Source organism: Anabrus simplex, chromosome 6 (assembly GCF_040414725.1).
Source record: "Anabrus simplex isolate iqAnaSimp1 chromosome 6, ASM4041472v1, whole genome shotgun sequence".
Taxonomy (NCBI): domain Eukaryota; kingdom Metazoa; phylum Arthropoda; class Insecta; order Orthoptera; family Tettigoniidae; genus Anabrus; species Anabrus simplex.
In genome coordinates this window covers 344384974-344392463 of record NC_090270.1, presented here as the reverse complement: position 1 = coordinate 344392463, position 7490 = coordinate 344384974, and positions in this window count along the sequence as shown.

Sequence of the window (7490 nt, the reverse complement as noted above, 5' to 3'; positions counted from 1 at the left end):
TTTTCTCAGAATTTCATGTGAAAAATCAAGGGCCGTCTTGCATTTACGATCTAACAGTAATGAACACCACTGGCAGCTACCACGGTAACCACACTGCTGCCCTTCACCCCCACTCCCACGCGCAAAACTCGTTGGCCATCAATGACTGCTTCTTTTAAAAAATTTCACAAGAGTGATGATGCGTTTCAAAGTGACTATGATAATGAAGTCCATCCTGCCTACAAAAAGACAAAGGAAGATGGCTGGGAATGGAATAAAACCAGTGATAGACCATCCAAATATGATTTTATATGAAATTCTGGAATAAAACCCATCATAAACAGGACCCTCCCTCCAGATCCCTCCCCTCCTTTATTCACAAAAATCCCAACTCACCCTATATGAGTTCACTGGAAACAATTCACAAGGCTTATAACCCTAAACCAAGTCGTCTGCCGTGACTGTGTTGAAAGCGAGAAAAGTGTTTGGTGGCATTGCATTTCCCGGGGAGTTTTAGGGTGTTTCACATCATTGAAACTTAGGTGCTGTACTTCATCTCATAACAAGGGTATGATTAAAATTCAGTATGTTGTGGATTACACGTATAAACTGTAGTAACGTAAAATTAATCTTATTCATGAAAAAAAAAAAAGTATAAATGTTTATGCTCAGTACATTAAAATTAGTATGTCAATGGGTTAAAGACTATGTCCGAAACACAACATTCGTTGTGGGATTATTTTAAAGAGATGCCATACAGCACAGCCCGCTGTGTTGTTTGTTCAAAACAAGTAAAATACTTCTGGGATGATACAACACTTAAAAACACGTATCACTGAAGAAGAATCATCTCAAGAAGCTACCCTGTCGACAGCAATTGCAAGGTATCCAGGTAGGTGTACATCTTATCTATCTATATGATGGGTCAGCGAATGAAGCCCCTTCACCAGCTTCTGTCTTTGTACTTCCCTTCTCTTTCACTGCTGTCCCAGTCCCCTCCTCATTGCTGAATGTCGTTTTTCACCATGTCTGTATATCGCATTCTTGGTCTTGGAATATTTTAACTGCAGATCATATATTTTTCTGTGAATGTGATCAGGATCCATCCTTCGCATGTGACCATACCACTTGAGTCTACGCAGGGTTATGTTATCCTGCATTCTACCAACCTTAGCCATGTCCCTGATGTTCTCATTACAAATTTTATCTCGTCTCGTTTTGCCAACCATTGCTCGGACGAATCTCCTTTCAGCTGCCTGAATCCTTGCTTCATCCTTTTTCTTCATGGTCCAGGTCTCACTCCCATATGTCAAAATTGGCATATCAGCAACAGGCTCCATTGAAGAGGAACTTACCAGCAGGATTCAAACTGGAGGAACATTCTATAAAGTTGTCAGAGACCTAATATGGAACATCTTACCTACAGTTATCAAAAATTATAGAGTTATTCACCTAAGATCATTATGTGCAGTTTTTACCTGTTGGTCAGGTCTGCTTCGAACATAAGCCTCTCCATCTTCTCCTGCACTCCTGCCACTTCTCCCTGTTCACTCTTGCCCAGTACTCTCCTCTTCTCTTCTCTGTACACACTCTTCCACTCATGTTATCCACCTGTCTGTTGGCCATTTTCCTGTTATCTGCATTTTGTGTATCCTCCTGGGTAACCTTTCCTCTGTCATTCTCTTCATGTGTCCATACCATCTAAGTCTATCATGTTCTGTAGTGGCTCATTTTTTACTATATCTCTAACTTTCTTGACACTCCTATCCTGCTTTTCAGAAATTTCACTTCACTTGCTTGTATCCTAGACGCTGCTCTCTGCCTCATTACCCAAGTTTCTGCTGCATATGTCAGAATAGATATATGGTACGTCCTGTAAATCACTCTTTTGCTCCTCTGCAGGACATCCTTGCTCCAAACCAGGCTTCTGACGCTTTTAAAGAATGTTCCTGCTTGTCTTCCACGCTCAATTATTTCCTTATAATTTCTTCCACTTTCCTTTATAATACTTCCCAGGTGCTTGAAACTCTTTACCTTCCTAAGCAGTTCCCTTCCAACCATTATCCCTCTTGTAGGTATCTCCTTTCTAGCTGTGATCACTATCTCGCTCTTTTTAGCATTACATTTCATTTTGTGATGTTCCACCTCATCTTCCTATGCATCTAACTGTTCCTGGATATCCTCTTCCTTTTCTCCCCAGACCAACAAGTCACTTGCAAATATATCATCACTTTCATTTTTCCTTCCCACTTTTGTCATTAGCTCGTACATTACTACAGTAAAGAGCAAAGGTGAGAGACCATTTCCTTCTCTTAATCCACTTTTTTTTTTTTTTTTGTGCTCAAACTAATCTGTTCTCTCTCCTCCTACTTTCACACAACTGACACTCCTATGGTATATGTCCCACTCTTTTGTATTGTCTGCTTCTCAACACTATTTTCTGTAAGGCTGCCCATACCTCGTTACTGCACACACGATCATATGATTTCTCAAAGTCTAAGAAGGCCGTCAGTAGATCTTTACCCCGCTCATAATGATGCTCTTGTAGTGATCTTACTGCAAACATAAGGTCTACTGTGGACCTTCCTGATCTGAAGCCATACTGCTCTTCACTTCCACCCTCTTTCTGATTCTGGTCTCCAAAATCTTCTCAAACAACTTTGCATATTGACTTATCAATGTGACTCCCCTATAGTTCTTAAAATCTTTCCTATTCCCCTTCTTTAAGATGGGATTATCTCCTTCCAGTCTTCCCACTTTTGTCATTAGCTCGTACATTGCTGGGGATTTCCCTCCTTTTATCTTGTCCAATGGTACCTCAATTTCTCCTCCTGTTAAGTCTTTTTCCAAGTTTCTTCCTTCCTCCCTGCTTATACTTTCCTCCTCCGTGCATTCTTCTGGGTTTAGTAAATCTTCAAAATACTCCTTCCACATTCCTTTAGGTTTCTCTTTTTCCTGTACTTCATTTCCATTTGTATCCATCATAACATCTTCCCTGATGCCTTTCCTCTTACTCTTGACCATTCCATACAGTAGTTTTGTATTTTCTTTGCTATTTTCTTCCATAATGTTTGTTCACTATTTCATCCATTTTTTCTTCTCTGTTATGTTTTTAGCTCCTTCCTTCCTGGTCTTATATTCTTGTCTTGTCTCCGTAGTCCTCTGTTGAAATCGCACTCTGAAAGCTTTATTCTTCTCCCCAACTACCACTTTGACCGTCGTTCTGGTACTAGTTCTCCCACAAACTTCCTCTGCAGATTTTACTAATGTCTTCTTGAACCTTTACTACTCCACCTCTTCAGCTGAGATGTCTACCTAAAATAACTCGTGAACCGTTTTAAGATACTGACAATGTTTTCACTTTCATTAATGGTATTACGGGGCTCATCGCAGTGTTTGGTAACGAGTAGTGATGGGCAATGCTATCGCTCAAGACCGTCACAGATGTCAAGACTCTCGTGAGATGTCGAGACCGGTTTTCCTGTGCTGCGATCTGTGCGACGTCCCAGTAACTACGAGTGTAAACTTGATAGTATATCATAAGCAGTTATTTACATGAAATAACGTTCACGAAGTGAAAACAGAATGTCAGTATCTTCATGAATTATTTCAGGTGGACATTTTAGCTGAATAACCCTTATAATTTGTTAATAACTGTAGATAGGATGTACACCTACCTGGATATCTCGCAATGGTTGTTGACATGGTAGCTTCTTGTGATGCACACCAGGCCGGAGGTGTTCTGTGACGATTCCCCTTCATTGATATGATGCGTTTTTAAGTGCTGGATCACCTCAGAAGCATTTCTATTGATGTATTTTACTTCCTTTGAACAAACAACGGGCTGTGCTATGTTGCATCTCTTCAAAATAACCAACATCCACAACTTACGTTGTGTTTCGGACATCATCTTAATGTTGTCGCGTACAATTAGACAATTACACACTGCACCGTCATATACCAAAGTACCTAATTATGACGTGAATACTCTATAACATTGCAAGGAATTATTTCCTTCGTCACCAAAATATCGGTAAACAGACATTCTGTTTTCATTTTCGTTTATGGTATTAAGGAGCTTGTATCCTGATAACAATGTACACCTATCTGTTGAAAGAATTGCAGCAAACTCGGGCATTTTAGATTACACGCTCCACTCATGCATAATGGTGATTTCATATGCAGCGAAGCGCATCTTGCCCCATGTCGAGTTTGAATAATGCACGCCTCTAGTATCCAGGTAGGTGTACCTACAGTTGACATCAGTTTCTCTACTCATTCATGTACTTACTGCTGCATACAACGCCAGAATGTGTATCCTTTATAATTATGTTATTCTGTCTAATGGTTATAAATTTCATTATTCTGTGTCAAAATAAATTTCGGTAGAAATGAACGCCCTAGTCGCTTGTTGACACGTATTTACGGAATGGAGAAGGCCCGTGGTTGGCTATTCGCATACTCAACACAAACAACATTCAGCTCCTTCTACCTGCAGGCCTACGACACCCTGCTCACCACGCAATGCGGGGACACTGCTCGAGGTCTCTCAATTTCTCGCGAGAAATAGTGCCTGCGCTAGTCTTGACTGCCCATCACTAGACCCGGAGACCTCGTGCCTACCATAGTCCTAATCTTTTTTTGAGCACACTATGCTGGATCAGAAGAGTGGTAAATGGAGATTCATTCTGAAGGCTTCTCTGTTGGACATTGTCTATCAGTTCAAGATCATGCCGTTTGGGTTGTGCAATGTGCAATCGAGAGGCTAAGCCGAGAAGATTTCACTGGAAGATGTGTTTGATATTTTTGGACAATGTAAAGCATCTCAAGAATTAGATTCAGGGAAAACTGAACGCAGTCTAGCTGAAGTTGAGCCCGAAGAAATGCCAGCTCTTCAAGAAGGACTCATATAGGCCTGCCTCAGTCATATTGTCTTGGAGGAAGGGGTCCAGACTGATCAGTCCAAAGAAAACCATCGTGGTGACGTAGTGGCGAGTACCCAAGGATAGAGTCACAGCTTTGAAGTTTCCTGGGCCTCTGCATCTATTGTCAATTTGTCAAAGGATTTGGCAATGCCACTAAATCGCTGCATTGCTTTACCGAGAATGTTCAGTGATTCCTATAGACGGAGGAATGTTAGAAAGCTATCGATCACCTGAAGCACGCACTGTGTACAGCGTTGGTATTGGCACATCCCACAGCTCGAGTGAAGTTTGTACTCATCATGGACACCAGCGAATTTGGCATTCGGCGAGTCATGGACTAAGAAGAGAAGGTAGTAGCATGTTTCAGTAAGGCCCTCTCTAAACCAGAAAGAACTACTGGTCATGGCGAAGACCATCGAGCATTTCATTAGAATCTGCATGGACAAGTACTCATCAGGACTGACCATGCATCGCTCAGGTAGCTTCTAAATTTCAAGAACCCAGGAGGAATATTCGCATGATGGCTGGAAGGACTGTAGCAGTACAGCTATGCAAGTGAACACCTCAAGGGTCACGTATATTCCAAAACTGATGATCTGTCCCAAAGGCTTTGCCCAGAAGATTATAAGTTCTTCTCCAAAAGGGCTGGCGAACACGAAGTTTTCTGGCAATGGACCACTGTGGAGTTTGAAGTGAACTGGGATGACTCGATGGAAGCGCAGAGGGATGACAAGGACATCAGACTGCACACACATCAGTAACAAGACTAATGTACTGCTCGCAATGGGATTCACTGGTGACCAGGAATGGACTGCTGAAACATGTCTAGGAAAGCAGCGACAAACAGATGTTCTGGCAATAGGTGGTTGTCCCACGAGGTATGTTGGCGGAAGTCTTTAAGGTGGAGCTCACGAACAAGTTTATCAACAGAAACCATTAGAGCTACAAGCCTACCAAGGTAGGAATTTCAAGTCAGCGGTCTTCCAAAGCCTGTGCCGACTGCTGGGTATCTGGAAAATCAGGACCACACCCCTACATCTCCAGTCGGATGGAATGGTGGAACAATTCAATAAGACCATTGAGAATCCCCTGTGAACAGTCGTTGGTGAATATCATAGCAGCTGGGATCGGGATCTTCTGCTATTCCTCTTGTCATACCGGTCTGCAGTGCAAAAAGCACACCAACAAGGATGCAGTTTGAAAGAGAACTGATTCTCCGAAGGGATCTAGCGTTTGGCTGACCTGAGGACCATCCTGCCCCAACCGACCAGTACTGCCTTGATCTAGCAAGGAGAGTGGAGAATATACATACTGCTGTTCAGAAAAGCTTGAGGATAAAAAGAGACCAAATGAAGGCATGTGACAAATGAGCAGTCATTACAGGATATCATGAGAACAACATAGTGTGACTCTATAATCCCACAAGGAAGAGGGGCTTGTCTCCCAAGGTCCAGAAGGCATGGGAAGGCCCTAACCACATTCTAAAGAGAATAAATGACATCATCGCATACAACAGAGCCCAAGATGAAAGATGAGGGTAATGCATATGGACCAACTCGTGCCTTACCAAGAAACAGATAAAGAAGATATCTGATTGGGATGATGAGCTCTGAAGAGGGGCAATGTTACGTGGTACTGTGACTGTCAGGTCCCTTCAGAAGCTCCTGGAAGGGATGGGCGAGTCAGATTGGGAAGCTACCGGCCGGCCTGTCCCTGTGAATGTTCTGTAAGGCAAAATTAAAACGCTCTTATTCTGGCCACACACCAAGGATACTAGAACTTCATAACAAGGTAAATAATGAAAGAAGCCTAGCTTCGAACAGTGTTGTGAGGTCAGTTACAAGCAGTCAGCTGTGAATTCAGTGTGTGGAGCAGTTCTGTAAATTGACTGTGGTCTTGCTGGAATTAAATAAAGTGTACAGGCCTGTTCCAGGTAAAGACTGTACAGTAAAACCTCATTAATTCAAAGTCGTTGGGATGCAAAAATTGGACTTTGAATTAGGTGATTTTGAATTAACCGCCAAATTGTAATTCAGAAATGCCAACCCTTGCCGCATCCCAAAATATTCTAAGACCCGTTACTGCATAAAATCAACCTTGATTCACAGTTTAAACCTTCCAAAAGCCATGGAAAGAAACTATTTCCAAAATGTATCCAACAAGGTGCATTTACAGTATTAAAATAATGCATTTAAATAAATCACTGACAAACATAACTTCACACAACGAAAGAAAAAAAAAAACACAATTCAAAGACGAGGAGAAATCTATGCTGGCTCCCCTGTACAAGTGCTTTATTCATTGGATTACTGTACTATATGCATTTTAGATGCCTGTACTTGCACGGAAAGTACTAGAAGCCATTAAAACATTGTGGCTTTTCAAACTTTCCTATGACTAGGGGAGGAAGTCTCGCTTCCGTGTGCATTGCAACACAATGCAATGACTCGCAAACGTATACAATTTCCTGTCTGACACCTCTCCTTTAAAACTATAAGTCCGTTTGAGCTTGACATTAAGAAAACAATGCAGTTTCATCGGCACTGACAATATTGTTCGGTGTGTGGAAATCTATTATGCGAGCTA